The following is a 23,510-nucleotide window of genomic DNA, read 5'->3' as shown; positions in this document are numbered from 1 at the left end:
TTTAGGGTTTAAGTCGTAGTGACCCCATTAGTAGTTTTTCTTTCGTACACGCTCTCACAACTTTTTTCTTTAGTTGTGAAGTAAAAATTGGCTATGATCTGTGAATCATTGAGATGCATCAGCATGCGTGTTAGTTTTCTTTTGTATTTGATGGAATGTTGTAACGGGGAAACCTCAGAATAGGAATGAAAATGGAGTGGAAAGTTTCCGTTTTTTCAGGAAAAAATGGAAACGGAGAGAATCCAACGTTTCATTTCGTTGGATCGCGCCATCGAGCAAAACCAATGTTTAAATCACGTCTATCGCGCTCGTGTCTCACCCTCCTCCACGGCTCGACCCCACACGGTCGCTCGGCATGCCACTCGCCGCAAACCGAGTACATGATAACTTTCCCGCCTGCTTGTCGATGGATCGCGCCATGGAGTACTAGCACTACTGGAAGAGATTGACGAGTTGGGGAGGAGATCTAGCTGTAGCATGGACTCCCAAGAACTTTTTACATGCATGTTGTGGATGGCTATGCGACCTTTGAATGCGGAGCAGTCGCGTGCACCAGGAAGTGGCGCGGGCAACGCTCTCTCTGCTGGCGTGCCGTTTCAATGTCGGCGCCAGTGAGAGGTCGCATCCGCTCTGGCCGAGCATGAATGCGGCACTAACCGTTTCGAGCGGGAAGCACGCGCGGGTGATGAAGAGGGTTCGGGTTGGTCAGGAGCGGCCGTGGCAGCGGTCCGGACACCCGCAAACAAGAGATGTTGTATGTTAATATTGCTGCGTATATAATTAACAACGTAAATAATGTGCTAGTTGGACAAATATGACTGGAGATGGAGATGGAAATGGAATTTTACGTAAACACGGGTATGCATGTCTATGTCTATGTGTGTGTGTGCGACGACTCTCGTGACCTGGAAGCGGGGGCGTGTTTTTGATCGAGTTTTCTTTCTTGGTACGTTAAAAAATTGCCCGCAAGTTTTCATTTCTTTTTTCCGGGAACACGCGTATTCTATTTAAAACCACTGCTATGGAGAGATTTTTTTACTCCATTATAGCCTCTTGTTTGATAGAGTTTCTCGCGTCTCGCTCTCTCATCCTCTCCATATCAAAACAAGATGACAGTGTCCACTCTATCTCTCTCCTCACCGGTGGTCACAGATCCGGCCGAATCCCGTCCGCTGCAGGAGGTGAGGAGGTGCTGTGTTGACGTTGTCGCCATCGGCGATGGAGGAAGCCGATGCGCACCATCCTCTATGAGCCGGAGCTGGCGCAGACGAAGGTCCTCCGCGCCCTTGTTCGCTGCCGTTGTGTGGGCAGATCCCGCCCGCCCGCATAAGCGACATCTCGCCCACCTGAGGTATAACTTCATGTACTGGTCCAGCTCCCCAAGTCGATGCGTGCGGGTTTTCTTCTATGCGACTACTCCCCAGCTCCCCATGTATAGTAGCTAGGGTTCATCGGCTAGTCCAACATCACCTACTATTATAGAGGAAATGCCACTCGAAAAGTTGTCCTGATTTATGCCTCGGTGGAGGTATACATGTTGTTTCGACAAAAAGTACATGGTGGTTGTGCGGTCATTGTCCGTATGCTCCTATTGTTGCTGCTAATCTAATACTATCACTGGTTAAATGAAGAAATGCTTTTTTTCTCAGGTATCCTGGTTTAGTTCCCATCAAGATAATCATGATACTTCTGTTTGTTAGTGTACTTTTCATTAATTCTTATTGACAATTGAGATGTCGTTGTTAATCTTGTAAAAACAAAGTAACAACACCATATCCCTTTTTTATATTTTTGGAAACAGTGATGAGTATCTCCATACCTGGGCATGTATTCCTCAATTTTCGTGGAACTGCACAAAATTGGATGGCCATTGTTGTTCCGCCTCACTGTGCTCTGCCACGTGGTTCTTCCTTCCTCGAGCTTGATTAATGAGAAGAAACAGGCCACAATGAGGATTTGTCGAACTTCATAGGTGCCTCACCCAAACTTGATGCCAAATGGATGATGCATCACCACGATGACCTATCGATGCTCATGGTTGTGCCTCAAGGTTGCGTCGGCTGGTGAAGTTGATCGATTTTCAATGAAAACCCAGCTGTCTTCCATTAGTGCTATTTGCTTGTTACGCACAAAGATGATATCCTTCGTCAATTCTCCTTGGTTGCGTTGGAGACGCAGTCGTCTTTCACGTTGGTGCAATTTTATCACACAATTGGCTATGAACCAAATGTTTCCTCGAAGAAGGATCGAAGTTGGTACTAAGAGCATAAGTTTTGTATTGATTTCTAAGCCTTCTCACAATTTTGTCTCCAGCTCCCCAGTAATTTTATTTGTCCAGCTATTAACTTTGATTAAAAAATGGTGTGGACTAAAAACCCGGATGGACGGGGTAGCCCTCCATTTTTATTTACTCCGCATATTAGATTTGACTGAATTCAAACTTTGTAAAGTTTGACCAAGTTTAGGCCGAACACAACAAACCATAATTATTAAAGAGGGCAAACTGTACATACTCTCAAACCTTTTCGATAATTGGAATTAAAATTCTTTATTTGTACACACTCTCACATGATTTCGATAATTTGGCACACGTTTCTGATATATAAGCTGGAGCCTCGCCGCTTGTTCGCTAGGGTTTGCACTCTCCACACTCTCGCCACACTACATATATATATACACGTTGGAGGCTCAGCGTTCCTTTGCTAGGGTTTGCTGTATTCACAGTCTCTCACCCACTCTTCACCAGATCTAAACTAGACTGCGTTGGCCTCTTGTCTCTCTCTCCCCCCTCACAACTGGTGAAGGAGGCATCCGGATCCTGTCGCACCGGAAAGGGGAGTGTCGGTGTCAAAACCTGCGGATCTCGGGTAGGGGGTCCCGAACTGTGCGTCTAAGGCTAATGGTAACAGGAGGCGGGGGACACAATGTTTACCCAGGTTTGGGCCCTCTCTATGGAGGTAATACCCTACTTCCTACTTGATTGATCTTGATGAATATGGGTATTACAAGAGTTGATCTACCACGAGATAGTAATGGCTAACCCTAGAAGTCTAGCTTATGAGGTTATGATAGTTGTGGCTTAAACCCTAGAAGTCTAAACCGTTCGGTTTATATAGACACCGGGAGGGGCTAGGGTTGTACAAAGTCGGTTACAGAGAAAGGAATCTACATATCCGAATCTCCAAGCTTGCCTTCCACGCAAAGGAGAGTCCCATCCGGACATGGGACGAAGTCTTCTATCTTGTATCTTCATAGTCCAACTGTCCGGCAGAAGTATATAGTCTGGCTGTCCTTGGACCCCTTAGTCCTGGACTCCCTCAGTAGCCCCTGAACCAAGCTTCAATGACGATGAGTCTGGTAGCCAAATTGTCTTCAGCATTACAAGGCGGGTCCTTCTCTGAATACTTCAAAGTAGATCTTAAACACAAGAATCATGTACGACCCTGCAAAATAAGTTACACAAACAACCATAGAGGGTACAATATTCACGAGTCCAATCCGCTGACAGTTTTGGCAGTGCGACATTACGTCACTACCCGGCCATTATTTTGAATCATTTTCTAACCTGCCACCCCAAATTCTGGGAGGCGGTTTTTATTGGCACGTCTTGTCAAAGCAGAGATCGTGTCTCCTTATTACGGGATTTTCATCAACACGGGTGTGGGTAACCCAACCATTCTGTTGGCACAATTCCTCGGGGAATAGGCATGTTTTAAGGCCACGGAGGGGACGCTTGAAATTCGTCGCCTTTATGAAGGGGTTAGGACCTGTCCTCCTCCTTCCATGCTAGTTCTTCCATCTGCCTCCCTCCTCAAGTTCCAACACTCAAGGGTCAATCCAGCCGCTTCGAGCTTCCAGACATGTCCGGACCCGACCTTCAAGGCTGGTGGATGGCCTCCTCTGTCACACAGCAAGATATCTCGAAGCTCAGGGAGGCGAGATACTTGACTGCGGAATCTACCCAGGCTTCTTGCTCAAGGGCAGGTTATTCCTACTCCCAGATCCAATGAGAGGGTTGTGTTTATCTCTCACTTCCTCCGAGGGTTTGGGTTTCCACTCCATCCTTTTGTTCGAGGGCTCATGTTTTATTATGGACTAGATTTCCATGATCTAGCCCCATACTTCTTCCTCCACATCTCGATGTTTATCACCACGTGCGAGGCCTTCCTTCGCATCTCCCCACACTTCGGTTTATGGCTCAAGACCTTCGGCGTGAAACCGAAGATGATCAATGGGGAACAAGCGGAAGGCGGAGGTGCTTCAATAAGAAAACTTATCACCTCTCCTTGGCCAAAGGGCTCTTTCACAGAATCTTCTAACTTATGGCACTGGGAGTGGTTTTACATTACCGAACCCCGTGGTACAAAGCGGGTAGCTACTCCGGTGTTTTGATTTGGCGCTCCGCTTCAGCTTACATCATGGGTCAACAAAGGGTTGGACTAGGGGTCTGTTGATGAAGTGCAGACACTGCAAAGTCGCATCCGGAGCCTCGTTAAGAAGGGCACCAGCCTCACCAATATCATCCAAGTAATACTATTCCGCCGGATCCTTCCATGCCAGCGGCGTCCTCTCCGCATGTGGGAGTTTAATCCATAAGGTCCACGGACCCTTCAGCACCTCTCCAGCATGATGCTCAGAGAAATGTGGAAATTGTTCTTCGGCGCACGAAAATAGTGGCCGGATACTACAGAAGACCTGGGTCTCGACTGCAATCATCCGGATACTCCGGTAAGTACTTGATTCCCGAATATAGTTCAGTTAGATTACTCATAACAATATATTGATAAAACTCCGCTTGGCTAGGGTTGGCTAAAGAAGGCGGAGAGAATCAGGTGTTCGGCTCCACTCCCCGAAGACTTTGCTGATCCATTGTTAACAAGGATGCTGGCTCTGGCGCCATATCAAGTGCCGGCAGGGGAAGATAAGGAGGAGAGCGAAGAATCCCAAGGTGACCTTCATTATGGAGGCACACTAGGCAGTTTGTCCGGGGAGACCGGAACTTCCACTTCCAAAGGCGGAAGGGAAGGGCAAGCTGACATCCTTTCTCCTTATGGGAAGAAGCGGACCGCTTCCGAAAACTTGAAGAGAGAAGCTTCTAAGCGAGGGAAGATATCCCTGTTAGGGGATGACGCTCATACACAGTCACCCCATAAAGATAATCCCCTAGCCGGATACTAAGTGAACCAGGGTATTTTAAACATGTCCCGTTCTTTCCTGGCTATAAGGGTAATATTTTAAACTCATGTTTGCAGTCCGGCACGCAGCCCTCCTCAATAGTCCTCCTGTTGGAAATATGCCCTAGAGGCAATAATAAAAGTATTATTATTATATTTCCTTGTTCATGATAATTGTCTTTTATTCATGCTATAACTGTATTATCCGGAAATCGTAATACACGTGTGAATACATAGACCACAATATGTCCCTAGTGAGCCTCTAGTTGACTAGCTCGTTGTGATCAACAGATAGTCATGGTTTCCTGGCTATGGACATTGGATGTCGTTGATAACGGGATCACATCATTAGGAGAATGATGTGATGGACAAGACCCAATCCTAAGCATAGCACAAAGATCGTGTAGTTCGTTTGCTAGAGCTTTGCCAATGTCAAGTATCTCTTCCTTTGACCATGAGATCGTGTAACTCCTGGATACCGTAGGAGTACTTTGGGTGTATCAAACGTCACAACGTAACTGGGTGACTATAAAGGTGCACTACAGGTATCTCCGAAAGTATCTATTGTTTTATGCGGATCGAGACTGGGATTTGTCACTCCGTGTAAACGGAGAGGTATCTCTGGGCCCACTCGGTAGGACATCATCATATGCGCAATGTGACCAAGGAGTTGATCACGGGATGATGTGTTACAGAACGAGTAAAGTGACTTGCCGGTAACGAGATTGAACAAGGTATCGGTATACCGACGATCGAATCTCGGGCAAGTAACATACCGATAGACAAAGGGAATTGTATACGGGATCGATTGAGTCCTTGACATCGTGGTTCATCCGATGAGATCATCGTGGAACATGTGGGAGCCAACATGGGTATCCAGATCCCGCTGTTGGTTATTGACCGGAGAACGTCTCGGTCATGTCTGCATGTCTCCCGAACCCGTAGGGTCTACACACTTAAGGTTCGATGACGCTAGGGTTATAAAGGAAGCTTGTATGTGGTTACCGAATGTTGTTCGGAGTCCCGGATGAGATCCCGGACGTCATGAGGAGTTCCGGAATGGTCCGGAGGTAAAGATTTATATATAGGAAGTCCTGTTTCGGCCATCGGGACAAGTTTCGAGGTCATCGGTATTGTACCGGGACCACCGGAAGGGTCCCGGGGGCCCACCGGGTGGGGCCACCTGCCCCGGGGGGCCACATGGGCTGTAGGGGGTGCTCCTTGGCCTACATGGGCCAAGGGCACCAGCCCCAAGAGGCCCATGCGCCTGGGGAAACCCTAAAGGAAGAGTCCCAGCAGGGGAAGGCACCTCCTAGGTGCCTTGGGGGGGAGGACTCCTCCCCTGGCCGCCGCCCCCTTGGAGATTGGATCTCCTAGGGGCTGGCGCACCCCCCCCCCTTGGGATCCCTATATATAGTGGGGTAGGAGGGCCTCCCAAACACACCTTATGCCTTTGGTGCAGCCCCTCCCTCTCTCCCAAGTTCTTCTCCTCTCCCGTGGTGCTTGGCGAAGCCCTGCGGGATTGCCACGCTTCTCCACCACCACCACGCCGTTGTGCTGCTGTTGGATGGAGTCTTCCTCAACCTCTCCCTCTCTCCTTGTTGGATCAAGGCGTGGGAGACGTCACCGGGCTGTACGTGTGTTGAACGCGGAGGTGCCGTCCGTTCGGCACTTGGTCATCGGTGATTTGAATCACGACGAGTACGACTCCATCAACCCCGTTCACTTGAACGCTTCTGCTTAGCGATCTACAAGGGTATGTAGATGCACTCTCCTTCTACTCGTAGCTGGTCTCTCCATAGATAGATCTTGGTGACGCGTAGGAAATTTTTTTGAATTTCTGCTACGTTCCCCAACAGTGGCATCATGAGCTAGGTCTATTGCGTAGATTCTTTGCACGAGTAGAACACAAAGTAGTTGTGGGCGTTGATGTTGTTCAATATGCTTACCGTTACTAGTCCAATCTTGTTTCGACGGTATTGTGGGATGAAGCGGCCCGGACCGACCTTACACGTACTCTTACGTGAGACAGGTTCCACCGATTGACATGCACTTGGTGCATAAGGTGGCTAGCGGGTGCCAGTCTCTCCCACTTTAGTCGGAACGGATTCGATGAAAAGGGTCCTTATGAAGGGTAAATAGCAATTGGCATATCACGTTGTGGTTTTGCGTAGGTAAGAAACGTTCTTGCTAGAAACCCATAGCAGCCACGTAAAACATGCAAACAACAATTAGAGGACGTCTAACTTGTTTTTGCAGGGTATGCTATGTGATGTGATATGGCCAAAAGGATGTGATGAATGATATATGTGATGTATGAGTTTGATCATGTTCTTGTAATAGGATTCACGACTTGCATGTCGATGAGTATGACAACCGGCAGGAGCCATAGGAGTTGTCTTTATTTTTTGTATGACCTGCGTGTCATTGAAGAACGCCATGTAACTTACTTTACTTTATTGCTAAACGCGTTAGCCATAGAAGTAGAAGTAGTCGTTGGCGTGACAACTTCATGAAGACACGATGATGGAGATCATGATGATGGAGATCATGGTGTCATGCCGGTGACAAGATGATCATGGAGCCCCAAAGATGGAGATCAATGGAGCTATATGATATTGGCCATATCATGTCACAACTATATAATTGCATGTGATGTTTATTATGTTTATGCATCTTGTTTACTTAGGACGACGGTAGTAAATAAGATGATCCCTTACAAAATTTCAAGAAGTGTTCTCCCCTAACTGTGCACCGTTGCTACAGTTCGTCGCTTCTAAGCACCACGTGATGATCGGGTGTGATGGATTCTTACGTTCACATACAACGGGTGTAAGACAGTTTTACACAGCGAAAACACTTAGGGTTAACTTGACGAGCCTAGCATGTGCAGACATGGCCTCGGAACACGGAGACCGAAAGGTCGAGCATGAGTCGTATAGCAGATACGATCAACATGAAGATGTTCACCGACGTTGGCTAGTCCGTCTCACGTGATGATCGGACACGGCCTAGTTGACTCGGATCATGTGATCACTTAGATGACCAGAGGGATGTCTATCTAAGTGGGAGTTCATAAGATGAACTTAATTATCTTGGACATAGTCAAAAGACCTTTTGCAAATTATGCCGTAGCTCGCGCTTTAGTTCTACTGTTTTAGATATGTTCCTAGAGAAAATATAGTTGAAAGTTGATAGTAGCGATTATGCGATCAGTAGAAAGCTTATGTCCTTAATGCACTGCTCAGTGTGCTGAACCCCAAACGTCGTTTGTGGATGTTTCGAACATCGAACATACACGTTTTGATAACTACGTGATAGTTCAGTTAAATGGTTTAAGTAGAGGCACCAAAAACGTTTTCAAAACGTCGCGGAACATATGAGATGTTTCGAGGGCTGAAATTGGGATTCCAGGCTCGTGCCCACGTCAAGAGGTATAAGACCTCCGACGATTTTCTTAACCTGCAAACTAAGGGAGAAAAGCTCAATCATCGAGCTTGTGCTCAGATTGTCTGAGTGCAACAATCACTTGAATCGAGTGGGAGTTGATCTTCCAGATGAGATAGTGGTGTTTCCCCAAAGTCATTGCCACCAAGCTACTAGAGCTTCGTGATGAACTATAACATATCAGGGATAGATATGATGATCCTTGAGGTATTCGCGATGTTTGACACCGCAAAAGTAGAAATCAAGAAGGAACATCAATTGTTGATGGTTGGTGAAACCACTAGTTTCAAGAAGGGCAAGGGCAAGAAGGGATACTTCATGAAACGGCAAATCAGCTGCTGCACCAATGAAGAAACCCGAGGTTGAACCCAAACCCGAGACTAAGTGCTTCTGTAATAAGGGGAACAACCACTGGAGCAGGATTACCCTAGATACTTGGTAGATGAGAAGGCTGGCAAGGTCGATAGAAGTATATTGGATATACATTATGCTAATGTGTACTTTACTAGTACTCCTAGTAGCACCAGGGTATAAGATACCGGTTCGGTTGCTAAGTGTTAGTAACTCGAAATAAAGAGCTACGGAATAAACGGAGACTAGCTAAAGGTGAGCCGACGATATGTGTTGGAAGCATTTCCAAGTTTGATGTGATCAAACATCGCACGCTCCCTCTACCATCAAGATTAGTATTAAACCTGAATAATTGTCATTTGGTGCTTGCGTTGAGCATAGACATGATTGGATTATGTCTATCGCAATACGGTTATTCATTTAAGGAGAATAATGGTTACTCTATTTATTTGAATAAAACCTTCAATGGTCTTGCACCTAAAGGAATGGTTTATTGAATCTCGATTGTAGTGATACACATTTTCATGCCAAAAGATATAAGATAGTAATGATAGTACCACTTACTTGTGGCACTGCCATGTAAGTCATAATGGTATAAAACGCATGAAGAAGCTCCATGTTGATGGATCTTTGGACTCACTCGTTTTTGAAAAGTTTGAGACATGCGAACCATGTCTATTGGTGTATATGCATGAGAAACTCCATGCAAATGGACCGTTCGGACTCACTTGATTTTGAATCACTTGAGATATGCAAATCATACCACATAGGCAAGATGACTGAAAAGCCTCGGTTTCAATAAGATGGAACAAGATAGCAACTTGTTGGAAGTAACACATTTTGATGTGTGCAGTCCAATAAATGCTGAGGCATGCAGTGAATATCGTTATGTTCCTACTTCACAGATGATTCGAGTAGATGTTGAGAATATTTACTTGATGAAACACAACTCTGAATTATTGAATGTTTCAAGTAATTTCAGAGTGAAGTAGAAGATCATTGTGACAAGAGGATAAAATGTCTATGATACAATCATAGAGATGAATATCTGAGTTACGAGTTTTGGCACACAATTAAGACATTGTGAAAATTGTTTCGCAATTAATACCGCCTGGAACACCATAATGTGATGGTGTGTCCGAACATCATAGTTGCACCCTATTGGATATGGTGCGTACCATGATGTCTCTTATCGAATTACCACTATCGTTCATGGGTTAGGCATTAGAGACAACCACATTCACTTTAAATAGGGCACCACGCAATTCCGATGAGATGACACCGTATGAATTATGGTTTAGAGAAACCTAAGTTGTCGTTTCTTAAAAGTTTGGGGCTGCGACGCTTATGTGAAAAAGTTTCAGGATTAAGCTCGAACCCAAAGCGGATAAAATGCATCTTCATAGGACACCCAAAACAGTTGGGTATACCTCCTAATTCAGATCCGAAAGCAATATGGATTGTTTCTTGAATCGGGTCCTTTCTCGAGGACAGGTTTCTCTCGAAAGAGTTGAGTGGGAGGATGGTGGAGACTTGATGAGGTTATTGAACCGTCTCTTCAACTAGTGTGTGGCAGGGCACAGGAAGTTGTTCCTGTGGCACCTACACCAATTGAAGTGGAAGCTTATGATATTGATCATGAAACTTCGGATCAAGTCACTACCAAACCTCGTGGGACGACAAGGACACGTACTACTTCGGAGTGGTAAGGTGATCCTGTCTTGAAGGTCATGTTGCTAGAAACAATGAACCTACGAGCTATGGAGAAGCGATGGCGGGCCCGGGTTCCGATAAATGGCTCAAGGCCATAAAACCCGAGAGAGGATCCATATATGAAAACAAAGTGTAGACTTTGGAAGAACTACTTGATGGTCGTAAGGCTGTTGAGTACAGATCGATTTTGAAAGGAAGACAGACAATGATGGTAAGTGTCACCATTGAAGAAAGCTCGAATTGTCGTTAAGAAGTTTCCCGACAAGTTCAAGGAGTTGAGTGCGGTGAGACTTTCTCACTCGTAGCGATGCTAAGAGTCTGTTGGAATTATATTAGCGATTACTGCATTATTTATGAAATCTTGCAGATAGGATGTCAAAACATTGTTTCCTCGACGATTTTCTTGAGGAAAGGTTGTATGTGATACAACCGGAAGGTTTTGTCAATCCCGAAAGATGCTAATAAGTATGCAAAGCTCCAGCAATCCTTCTAAGGACTGGAGTGAGCATCTCGGAGTTGGAATGTATGCTTTGATGATGATCAAAGATTTTGGGTTTGTACAAAGTTTATGAGAAACTTGTATTTCCAAAGAAGTGAGTGGGAGCACTATAGAATTTCTGATGAGTATATGTTGTTGACATATTGAAGATCAGAAATGATGTAGAATTTCTAGAAAGCATATAGGGTTATTTTGAAAGCATTTTTCAATAGAAAACCTAGATTAAGCTACTTGAGCATTAAGCATCAAGATCTATAAGGATAGATCAAAACGCTTAATGGTACTTTCAAATGAGCACATACCTTGACATGATCTTGAAGGTGTTCAAGATGAACCAGTCAAAGAAGGAGTTCTTGCCTGAGTTGTAAGGTACGAAGTTAAGACTTAAAGCTCGACCACGGCAGAATAGAGAGAAAGGACGAAGGTCGTCCCCTATGCTTAAGACGTAGGCTCTTCAGTATGCTATGCTGTGTACCGCACCTGAAGTGTGCCTTGCCATGAGTCAGCCAAGGGGTACAAGAGTGATCCAAGAATGGATCACAGGACAGCGGTCAAAGTTATCCTTAGAAATTAGTGGACTAAGGAATTTTTCTCGATTATGGAGGTGGTAAAAGAGTTCGTCGTAAAGGGTTACGTCGATGCAAGCTTGACACCTATCCAGATAGCTCTGAGTAGAGATACCGGATACATATAATGGAGCAACAATTTAGAATAGCTCCAAGTAGAACAGTTATTTGGATTAGCTCCAAATAAAGCGTGGTAGCTGCATCTAGGAGATGACATAGAGATTTGTAAAACACACACGGATCTGAAAGGTTCAGACCTGTTGACTAAAACCTCTCTCACAAGCAACATGATCAAACATAAAACTCATTGAGTGTTAATCACATAGTGATGTGAACTAGACTACTGACTCTAGTAAACTCTTGGGTATTAGTCACATGGCGATGTGACCTGTGAGTGTTAATCACATGGCGATGTGAACTAGATTATTGACTCTAGTGCAAGTGGGAGACTGTTGGAAATATGCCCTAGAGGCAATAATAAAAGTATTATTATTATATTTCCTTGTTCATGATAATTGTCTTTTATTCATGCTATAACTGTATTATCCGGAAATCATAATACATGTGTGAATACATAGACCACAATATGTCCCTAGTGAGCCTCTAGTTGACTAGCTCGTTGTGATCAACAGATAGTCATGGTTTCCTGGCTATGGACATTGGATGTCGTTGATAACGGGATCACATCATTAGGAGAATGATGTGATGGACAAGACCCAATCCTAAGCATAGCACAAAGATCGTGTAGTTCGTTTGCTAGAGCTTTGCCAATGTCAAGTATCTCTTCCTTTGACCATGAGATCGTGTAACTCCTGGATACCGTAGGAGTGCTTTGGGTGTATCAAACGTCACAACGTAACTGGGTGACTATAAAGGTGCACTACAGGTATCTCCGAAAGTACCTATTGTTTTATGCGGATCGAGACTGGGATTTGTCACTCCGTGTAAACGGAGAGGTATCTCTGGGCCCACTCGGTAGGACATCATCATATGCGCAATGTGACCAAGGGGTTGATCACGGGATGATGTGTTACGGAACGAGTAAAGAGACTTGCCGGTAACGAGATTGAACAAGGTATCGGTATACCGACGATCGAATCTCGGGCAAGTAACATACCGATAGACAAAGGGAATTGTATACGGGATCGATTGAGTCCTTGACATCGTGGTTCATCCGATGAGATCATCGTGGAACATGTGGGAGTCAACATGGGTATCCAGATCCCGCTATTGGTTATTGACCGGAGAACGTCTCGGTCATGTCTGCATGTCTCCCGAACCCGTAGGGTCTACACACTTAAGGTTCGATGACGCTAGGGTTATAAAGGAAGCTTGTATGTGGTTACCGAATTTTGTTCGGAGTCCCGGATGAGATCCCGGACATCACGAGGAGTTCCGGAATGGTCCGGAGGTAAAGATTTATATATAGGAAGTCCTGTTTCGGCCATCGGGACAAGTTTCGGGGTCATCGGTATTGTACCGGGACCACCGGAAGGGTCCCGGGGGCCCACCGGGTGGGGCCACCTGCCCCGGGGGGCCACATGGGCTGTAGGGGGTGCGCCTTGGCCTACATGGGCCAAGGGCACCAGCCCCAAGAGGCCCATGCGCCTGGGGAAACCCTAAAGGAAGAGTCCCAGCAGGGGAAGGCACCTCCTAGGTGCCTTGGGGGGGAGGACTCCTCCCCTGGCCGCCGCCCCCTTGGAGATTGGATCTCCTAGGGGCTGGCGCACCCCCCCCCCCTTGGGATCCCTATATATAGTGGGGTAGGAGGGCCTCCCAAACACACCTTATGCCTTTGGTGCAGCCCCTCCCTCTCTCCCAAGTTCTTCTCCTCTCCCGTGGTGCTTGGCGAAGCCCTGCGGGATTGCCACGCTTCTCCACCACCACCACGCCGTTGTGCTGCTGTTGGATGGAGTCTTCCTCAACCTCTCCCTCTCTCCTTGCTGGATCAAGGCGTGGGAGACGTCACCGGGCTGTACGTGTGTTGAACGCGGAGGTGCCGTCCGTTCGGCACTTGGTCATCGGTGATTTGAATCACGACGAGTACGACTCCATCAACCCCGTTCACTTGAACGCTTCCGCTTAGCGATCTACAAGGGTATGTAGATGCACTCTCCTTCTACTCGTAGCTGGTCTCTCCATAGATAGATCTTGGTGACGCGTAGGAAAATTTTTTGAATTTCTGCTACGTTCCCCAACACCTCCTCCTCGGGGGATCTACTTCCGAAGATGATGGAGAGAGAGATGCCTCCACATGTCTCCCTGCCTGATAAGGCAGACGACGCCGAGGTGTCTTCTTCGAGGATCCTTCCTGATCTGCGAGTGGCGCAAGGGATAGTGAGGACCAGGGCTGAAGGTAATACTTCGGTCGCCCGGGGTCCGGGGTGTGCGGCCCCTACAGGGAACAATTAAAGTCCCGGACTATTGAATGTCCAAGGGACGCCAGATACATTGACGAACATTTTGCAACATGCCTTCGTCTCAGAGGAACATCGTACCTTGATGGGCACGGTGTTGGAAAGAGTTTGGTCCGCGAAAAGCGGATAGAATGAAGCCTTTTCTCGCCTACTAAGAGGCTTCGAGGTATGTGATACGTCTCCAACGTATCTATAATTTTTGATTATTCCATGCTATTATATTACCTCTTTTGGATGTTTATGGGCTTTATTTTACACATTTATATCATTTTTGGGACTAACCTACTAACCGGAGGCCCAGCCCATATTGGTGTTTTTTTGCCTATTTGAGTATTTCGAAGAAAAGGAATACCAAATGGAGTCCAAACGGAATGAAACCTTCGGGAGCATTATTTTTGGAACAAATCTGATCCGGAGAGCTTGGAGTGCAAGTCAAGAAGCCTCCGAGGGCCCCACGAGATAGGAGGGCGTGCCCCCTATCTTGTGGGCCCCTCGGGCGGCCACCGACATATTTCTTCCTCCTATGTATGTCTACGTACCCCGAAAACATCCAGGAGCACCACGAAACACAATTTCCACCACCATAACCTTCTGTATCCGCAAGATCCCATCTTGGAGCCCTTGCCGGCACTCTGCCGGAGGGGGAAGCAACCACGGAGGGCCTCTACATCAACATCCTTGCCCCTCCGATGAGTTGTGAGTAGTTTACCACAGACCTACGGGTCCATAGTTATTAGCTAGATGGCTTCTTCTCTCTTTTTGGATCTCAATACAATGTTCTCCCCCTCTCTTGTGGAGATCTATTCGATGTAATCTCTTTTTGTGGTGTGTTTGTCGAGATCCGATGAATTGTGGGTTTATGATCAAGTTTATCTATGAATACTATTTGAATCTTCTCTGAATTCTTTTATGTATGATTGAGTTATCTTTGCAAGTCTCTTCGAATTATCAGTTTGGTTTGGCCTACTAGATTGATCTTTCTTGCCATGGGAGAAGTGCTTAGCTTTGGGTTCAATCTTGCGGTGTTCTTACCCAGTGCCAGAAAGGGTTGCAAGACATGTATTGTATTGTTGCCATCGAGGATAACAAGATGGGGTTTATATCATATTGCATGTGTTTATCCCTCTACTTCATGTCATCTTGCTTAATGTGTTACTCTGTTCTTATGAACTTAATACTCTAGATGCAGGCAGGAGTCGGTCGATGTGTGGAGTAATAGTAGTAGATGCAGGCAGGAGTCGGTCTACTTGTTATGGACGTGATGCCTATATACATGATCATGCCTAGATAATCTCATAACTATGCGCTTTTCTATCAATTGCTCGACAGTAATTTGTTCACCCACCGTAATACTTGTGCTATCTCGAGAGAAGCCTCTAGTGAAATCTATGGCCCCTGGGTCTATCTCTTATCATATTTGCTTTCAATCTACTTTATTTGCATCTTTACTTTTTGCATCTATCTTATAAAATACCAAAAATATATTTATCTTATCATACTATCTTTATTAGATCTCACTTTCACAAGTGGCCGTGAAGGGATTGACAACCCCTTTATTGCGTTGGTTGCGAGTTCTCAGTTTGTTTGTGTAGGTGCGTGAGACTTTTGAGGAGCCTCCTACTGGATTGATACCTTGGTTCTCAAAACTGAGGGAAATACTTACGCTACACTTCGCTGCATCACCCTCTCCTCTTCGAGGAAAACCAACGCAAGCTCAAGACGTAGCAGTATGTAGTGTAATTTCAATTATATTGTAAGTGCAAATTGCACCTGTGTATAGATAGTAGCCCCTGAGACTCTGGTTGGCATCCAAAGGGAGGCGATCAGAGGATCAAAATTATATACCCCGGAAATGATCTGACTAATTTGGAACACATGTTGTTACATCCAGGGCAACTGCCCAAGCGATGGAGGTAGCACATCTAAAGCAAAAGATTGATGTAGCGGATAATGACATCACGCTTATTAATAGGCGGCTCGACGAGGCGCAAGGTATGTCTCTGGGGCACCCAGTACATGCTAGCATTGTGAAATGAGTGTGATACTAAAAAATATGTATATGCATAACTGCAGATAGTGCCGCCGCAGTTGAGACCCTTCGGGCTGAACTTACCTAGGCCAAGGAGCAAGCCAGGATAAGTAATGTGGCTGACGAAAAGGGAGCCGCAGAATTGAAAGTCGAGCAGACTGCTCGGCATCAGTGTGAGGAGAGGATATCTACCATGGCACTCAAGCTGAAGAATGCCACTAGCCGATGCCAAGTTCTTGAGAAAGAGAACAAAGCAAAAGCGGTCGATCTTGACAAGGCCTTACAAGAGGCGAAGGAAGCCCGATCCGAGTCTAGAGCAGCTCGGGAGGAGATCCGACAAGCTGGGGAGATCACGGCTGGTAAGCCCTTTTTATTGCAAACTAAGTTTGGTGATCCGAAGTATGCGCCGCTTAATCAACGGTGGAGTTCTCCGAACCCCTTTATGGACCTGCCGAAGAGTGCTGCTCATGCGAATCAGTTTTTCCATGCACAAGAAGGACATACAACAGAAAAGCTATTTTGGTCGCAATTTGATACGCCGAAGAGCCTACTGTTGAATGAACAGATGGCCCAATGGGCCGAGCTCCACAAGATGTCTAGCACTGCTATGAAGGACATCATAGCCCGGCTGTGGCCAACTGAACCCATTCCGGATAGGTTATTTCGGTTTGGTGCAGCAACTTGTTAATGCGGTATCATGTATTGACGCTGTGAAGCGGTCAACGTGCATAGAAGGTGCACGGATGGCCCTTGCCCGTGTCAAGATATACTGTGCGAAGATGACAACCACCGATGTTGCAGCGCAGAGTCCACCCAAAGGCAAGGACCTTAACATGCCAGAACATTACTTTGAAGATGTCCTAGAGGGTGCCCGCCTAATAGAGGGTCTGTGCTCGAAAAATATTATGTTCGAGTAAGGTGTATCAAAATTTTAATAACAATATTATGATATATTTAAGGCTATGATTTTATACTTTTTGCCCGCCGGTCTATTCTGCCAATATTAGCAGAATAACTATTCTGATAACACTTCCGCACTACACGCTCAACGCAAGTGCACGTCATTCTTTGAACCAAGTGTGCTCCAGTACTCACACGAGTGAACTTCTCGTCGGAAAAAACTGCACGCGTTATTTTTTCGGTACTGTTTTCGCTCTAGTTTTTTAACCGTTTATCGGAATGAGGTGTATAATATACCGTTGAAAAGCTATGGATTAGGCGCAGCTTCAACATGTTGAACACTTTTCGAGATTCCCCACGGTTTAAGAGCACTTTTGAAAATGGTGCAGCCCATGACGAGTGGCAGCGAGAGTTTTTTCGCGATTTCTTCTAAACCGCTCGTCGGAACGAAGCAAATGATACACCGTTGGAAAGATATCATCGAGGCGCATCTTTTTCATATCTATCATTTTCTCTAATTCGTTATGGTTTAAGAGCAGTTTCAAATTTACTAAATTGCGGAATTCTGTTTTTTAAAAAAATTCAAATTTTCGGTACTGTTTTTGCTCCAATTTTTTAACTGTTTGTCGAAACGAGGAATGTAATATATTGTTGAAATGGTATGGACAAGGCGCAACTTTCATATGTTGAAATGTTTTTGAGATTCCTTACGGTTTTAAGTTAATTTTGAAAATCATGTGGCGGATGAGGAGTGGCAGCGGCCGTTTTTTGCGAAATTTTTACAAACCGCTAGTCGGAATGATTCTAACGATATGCTGTTGGAAAGATATCAATGAGGCGCAACTTTTTCATGTAGAACAATCTCTCTAATTCCTTACGGTTTAAGAGAAATTTTGAATTTACAGAAATGCGGACACTCTATTTTTCACGACACCCAAATCGACGTGCGTACTTCATCCGACTGAAAACTGCACTGCATCGGACGAAAAACCACACTGCATCAGACGGGTAAAAGAACTGCATGGTTTCTTTTATTCAAACGTGATTTTTTCAAGGACGAGAAAGTAGAGTGCGCTTTACATCGGGTGTAAATGAACCACAACACTATCAAGAAGTGAACCGCATTACTTTTCTTCGCTTCCATAACATTTTTTATGCACTTACGAAATGAACAACATCAAACGGCTGACCGCACTACTTTAGACTACAAAACGCACTCCAATGTGAACCAAGGAAACTGCATGCAAGTTTGACCGTAGTGTTTTCTCTATAATTTTTTAAACAAGGCGTGTGGTGTTATATGTGTGTTGCCTTTAGCCCGAGTGAGCTTCCAGAGAGTTCAAACCGAACTCCCACACGTATAAAGGTGTACTGCAGTCTTCTTTTAGCCTCTTTCTTTTTTGTTATCTATATTTTTCTTTTTGGACTACAATTTTTCTGACATCTTTTTGGACTACATGACGGAGCCTAGCAAACTGTATTATTTTTTGTATGTCATGTTCCCACCTTTTTTTCTTTATTGACGAGATCGTTTTTTTTTTTGAGACAAGATGAATGAACTACATCGAAAAAATTCTCAAGCAAGGAAGTAAACTCGTGACTGAAAGGGGACTGCTCGAGACAACTAAGTAAACTGCATGTTTTTGTTTTATATGGTTGTTTCACATCTGCTCTGTACTGCACATGTGCTCTGCAAGGACAAGACGAGCGAACTTCATTCAATTTTGTGTCCTCCTACCGCAAGTGTGCACAATGAAGCACACACGGCTCTGAATTGAACCACGAGCTCCCGTCGGGTCACCAGCATGCACACGAACCTGTCGTTGATCAGCTTGCTCGAGGGTCCTCCCAACACAGAAGGGAACTGTGCCTTCCTTTTGCGCGAGTAGTTCCTTTTTTTGCAGTACAACATCTTTGAAAATTGGGAAAATCAACAAAAAGAAACTGCGGCAGAACACCCAGCCTCGCTGCACCGAGGACTCATGCATACTGCAGTGCTTTTGCACAAGCAAAATCCGAAAAAAGGGCCCCGAACTGCAACCGATGCATCGCACCGCATGAGGGACCCAGGCAAACTGCACGCGGCGGGGTCTATTCTACCCAGTTTCTAGCAGCGCGCTGGAGTGGATCTGGCTGACGGTGGCCGGATCCAGAGCGGCGGCGACAAGCAAGCTTGAGATGGCCATGGCAGCTCCTGCAGCACAACCGTGTGAGGGGAGAGGTGAGGAGGAGGAAGAAGGAAAGGAGAGAGGAGGGGCGGCTCACCTATGGTGTTGCTCTGGCCGTTCAGCACGGCAGCGTGGGGAGCAGCGACCGGCCGGGAAGGAAGAAGGAGAGGGGCGCGGCGGCCGGATCAGGTGCCGTTCGGCAGGGAGAGGGGCGCGGTGGCCGCATCAAGTGCCAGTCGGCAGGGAGAGGGGCGTGGCGGCCGGATCCGGATATGGTCAGATCTGCGAGGCCGCGGGAGGGTGCCTGAGTGGCAGGATGGGCGGCGGCTCGGCGGCGGTAGGTGGCAGGGGGGAGCAGGCGGGGCCGGTCGTTGGGAGGAGGAGGCGGGGCCGCGCCGGCCGGTGGGAGGAGGAGGCAGGTCGGCGACAACCTGGAGGAGGAGGCAGGGCACTATGGTTTGGGGAGGGAGGCGCACGCGGACCTGGAGTGAGAGGAGGAGGTGGGTGGGTGCCGCGGTGGTCGGGGGCCATCCTCGTGGTCGCCGGCTGCCAAGCAGGTGGTGGACAACGGCGGTGCTGGAGGCAGGTGGTGGTGGGGTGGGGTATCATGGTGGAGGAGTGGGGTTCGAGGGGGAGTGGTGGGCAGCCGTGGGAGGAAGAGTGGATTTTTCTATTCGTTAGGTTAGCGCGTGTCGGGTGGCTACTGGGTAGGGGTGTTAGCAGAATAAGAAACTGATGTGTAGAATAAGACTCTTAAGGGTGTTATCATAATAGATTCATCCTATATATATGTATGTATGTATGTATGATCTAAAAGTTTGCAGTCATCGGCTTCAGCCCCCTCGCGTATAACGCGGGGGTGTTTGGAAAAGCACTTGATCACACTTGACCCAACGTCTTGGTCCGTTAAGGAGGTGTTAGTGCGGCGAACTAGGCAATCGGACTACAGAGTTTTAACACTTTCACTTAGCCATAGGAGTTTGACGGTGGGACTACTATATAGCCCCTGGTATGTCCGCGGTTATCCCAATATGGTGCGTATACATACGTGACCAGAAAGACGGTCCTTCATTTAACACGGAGGGAATCGTGAAGATTCCGATGAGTCATCGAGTGGTTGACCAGCTCTCGCCGCATCATGACAGTCAATTTTTGGCTTTCTCTACTGAGGTGCTCAACCGGGCTAGCCGGGACACAATCACAGTAGTTCTCCCTTTACTACCCTAGCCGATATAGCGGAACATAAGGTAGTAAGCACAGGAGTCGGGCAACCCAACTCTTGACCAAAGACATGATTTGGAGCTGATGCATATAAGGCCAAACTCACGACGCCGAACACTCCCTATAGGTATTCGGACTATAGAATATACACCGGGCTGAATACAACCCCTGATGATAGACCCATGGTATCAAGGCACGTGTGGCAATCCGACATGGGGAAAGAGTGCAGGTGGTGAGACATGAATCTCAAAACACGATACATGCTGCTTCTATAACATCCACTTTAGTACGGCGAGCCGTATGTTTACAGATAATGCCGGCATCTTTCTTGGACATTTTCCATGCCAGGAAAGTATAAGACAACAAGAGATAAAAAAGGTTTACGGAGGGTCTTAATCTAAAAAAGAAACCTTAATGCGGGGCCTTGCTGCACGTCTGCGCCTTTGTCTCCGTTGTGAAGTGTCCATGAAGGGTATAGTATGATGCCATCTGTAAAGAAAAAGGAAAAACCAGGTAAAAGAATCTTGTGTGGCCGTGAGCAAAGCTGGTTCATTTTAATGAACCATGAAGTATCTCTACTATTAATGGAGGATCGAACGTCGTGATGGTTCGACCTCGCTCGATCTCCCTCCCATCGCACGCACGCAGATTTTTTTTCTTCCAAAAATATGAGGAAAGTTGCGACGCCTCGCCGCTCGATAAAAAAAAAGGGAAACAGCCCACGACCGCACACCTCATCTCCCACTAACCCCACAATCCCTCGTCTCCAATCCTCTCGCGAGAGAAATCGCCGCCGGCGGCTAAGTACCATCGTCCGTCGTGCGCGCGAGCGCGGCTGCCGAAGCTGGACCGCGGGCGCGGCGGGGCGGGGTCCGGAGCCGGGGCGAGGGCGAGGGCGACGACGGCGGTCATGGGGTCCGGCACCTGGCGCAAGGCCTACGGCGCCCTCAAGGACTCCACCAAGGTTGGCCTCGCCAACTTCAACATCGAGTACAAGGTCAGCCCCGCCCATCCTGCCATCAACACCTCGCCTTGTATCTCCTGCCGCATATGACCTGCATCCCGCTCCTCTCTGTATCTGTCTGATTATCCTGCATTGTGCCACATCAATTGCTAATGCGCCCCAAGAATTTCTGATCTCTGCAGGATTTGGATATCGCCATCGTGAAGACGACGAACCACGTGGAGTGCCCGCCCAAGGAGCGGCACTTTAGGAGTGAGTGATTCCCCCTTCCTGACCATGCAATGCGGCATCTATGCGGCCCTGGTGAAATCTTTTTGCTGGATGCAGGGATAGTGTTTGCGAACTCGGCAAATCGCCCGCGGGCCGACGTCGCCTACTCCATATGTGCATTGGCCAGGATGTCCAAGACCAAGAGTTGGATAGTGGGTTCCTTGTTTGTGTATCTTGGTAGTAGTTCCTTGTCTGTTTATCTATGCCGATTGATAATCCTTGATTCAATCATCTCCACAAGGTACAACACAGGTAATTTCACCCCATCTCGCTTATTGAATCCTGAAGCAATTAACTTATAGCTTAATTACCTGCAGACTACAGTTCTTTATTGGGAACGAAGGATTCGTCTATTTTTCTTCCACTCTGTTTGGATTTCTAGGAAGTCTTTTGCCTATTGTGCAGCACATGAGTTCAAATATTTCTTATTTGATGTAGAATCAAATAAAAAGGTTGATGTTTCATGGCTCAACCAAACTGAAACCAACCTTAGGAATACAACAATTCTTGCTCCGTTGTATGTGCTCCCAACCATTCATATTGAAGGAATATGTACATAGGCTGGGCTCGTTAAACAACACCGTAAGCCATAACATAGCTTCAACCATGAACTGCGGTTAATTAGAAGAAAAAAAACCCAATTTGTTATTCTGTGTTTGTGAGCAGTCTATCATGGATTCGGTTCAGTTGGAGGGTCTTCTATGGCTGCAGCATAAGAAATAGTACACATCTAGCCATCCAAGATCCAACATTCAAGAAAAGTCTAAGATTTGCTTAACTACTTTTTTGATTTACTTGGGCAGTTAATTAACTGCTTTTCATAGCTGGAGCTATACTATGTCATGATATACGAATTGAGGAAGAAATTGCAATAGATAGTCATGATATACGACACTTTTCATAAGGTGACTAAAAGATAACCGTGTGTTTCTTGCCGAATTTTTTTTGAACCGTCCATGATATTAGAGTTAGAGCATCTCCAACAGCCGTGCTATAGCGCCGCGCGTAAAAAACCTTTTAGCGCGCGCGCTGCGGCTGGTTTTGCGCGCTCGCCTGCGCTGGCTCCAGCAGCCGCGCCATAATGCAGCGCGCGCGCGTCGTTCCAGCAAAGCGCAAAAATACAGCACGCGCGACTCGCCGGGCATTTTGCATATATGGATATTTTGGACAAAAATGAACATGTAAAATTTGACACAAACAAGTTGATGAATAAAAGTTCATGCCCACAAGTTCATCAAAATCATGCCCACAAGTTCATCCAGCCAAGTTCAAATGCAAACTAAAAGTTCAAGACATGAAAGACACATCAAGCTTCATCTTCATCTTCCTCTTCTTCGTCTTCATCCTCATCTTCTGAAGACGACTCTTCTGCCTCCGAAGATGAACCTTCCTCCCTATCCTCATCACGCACCGCATCATGTGAAGCTCCGACGGTGTTGGCAAGATCTTCAACGGCATCTTCATGGGAATGTGTGTGAGAAGCCATGGCGGCCGGAGGTGCACCCATGGCGGCCGGAGGTGCACCCATGCCTCCCATGAGAGAAGCAAAACTCATGCCTCCCATGGCGGCCATAGCGTCGGAGGGTGCTCCAAAGCCACCCATGCCTCCCATGGCGCCCGGAGGTGCACCCATGCCTCCCATGGCGGCCATAGCGTCGGAGGGTGCTCCAAAGCCCACAGAGAGAGGAGAGAGAGAGAGAGAGAGAGAGAGAGAGAGAGAGAGAGGAGAGCAGCGGCGGTGATGGGTCCCTTTCGCCCGCAGAAGAGAGAGGGCGGAGGGAGGGAGGAGGA

General features: G+C 46.7%; 2 long non-coding RNA genes across 2 annotated transcripts; one reads left to right on the top strand and one right to left on the bottom strand.

The window, feature by feature from the left end:
• Positions 1–18,697: 18,697 nt before the first annotated feature.
• LOC119363802 lies at positions 18,698–19,924 on the bottom strand. Its single transcript, XR_005174416.1, has 2 exons — positions 19,362–19,924; positions 18,698–19,290 (listed from the first exon to the last, which is right to left on the bottom strand). It is a non-coding gene; the product is annotated as an uncharacterized LOC119363802 (long non-coding RNA).
• Positions 19,925–21,358: 1,434 nt separating this feature from the next.
• LOC119367728 lies at positions 21,359–21,821 on the top strand. The gene is made up of 3 exons (XR_005176414.1): positions 21,359–21,482; positions 21,632–21,701; positions 21,777–21,821. It is a non-coding gene; the product is annotated as an uncharacterized LOC119367728 (long non-coding RNA).
• Positions 21,822–23,510: the final 1,689 nt, after the last annotated feature.

The sequence above is a fragment of the Triticum dicoccoides genome, chromosome 2B, assembly GCF_002162155.2.
Source record: "Triticum dicoccoides isolate Atlit2015 ecotype Zavitan chromosome 2B, WEW_v2.0, whole genome shotgun sequence".
NCBI classification, from domain to species: Eukaryota; Viridiplantae; Streptophyta; class Magnoliopsida; order Poales; family Poaceae; genus Triticum; species Triticum dicoccoides.
This window is presented reverse-complemented; position numbering and strand designations above follow the sequence as displayed.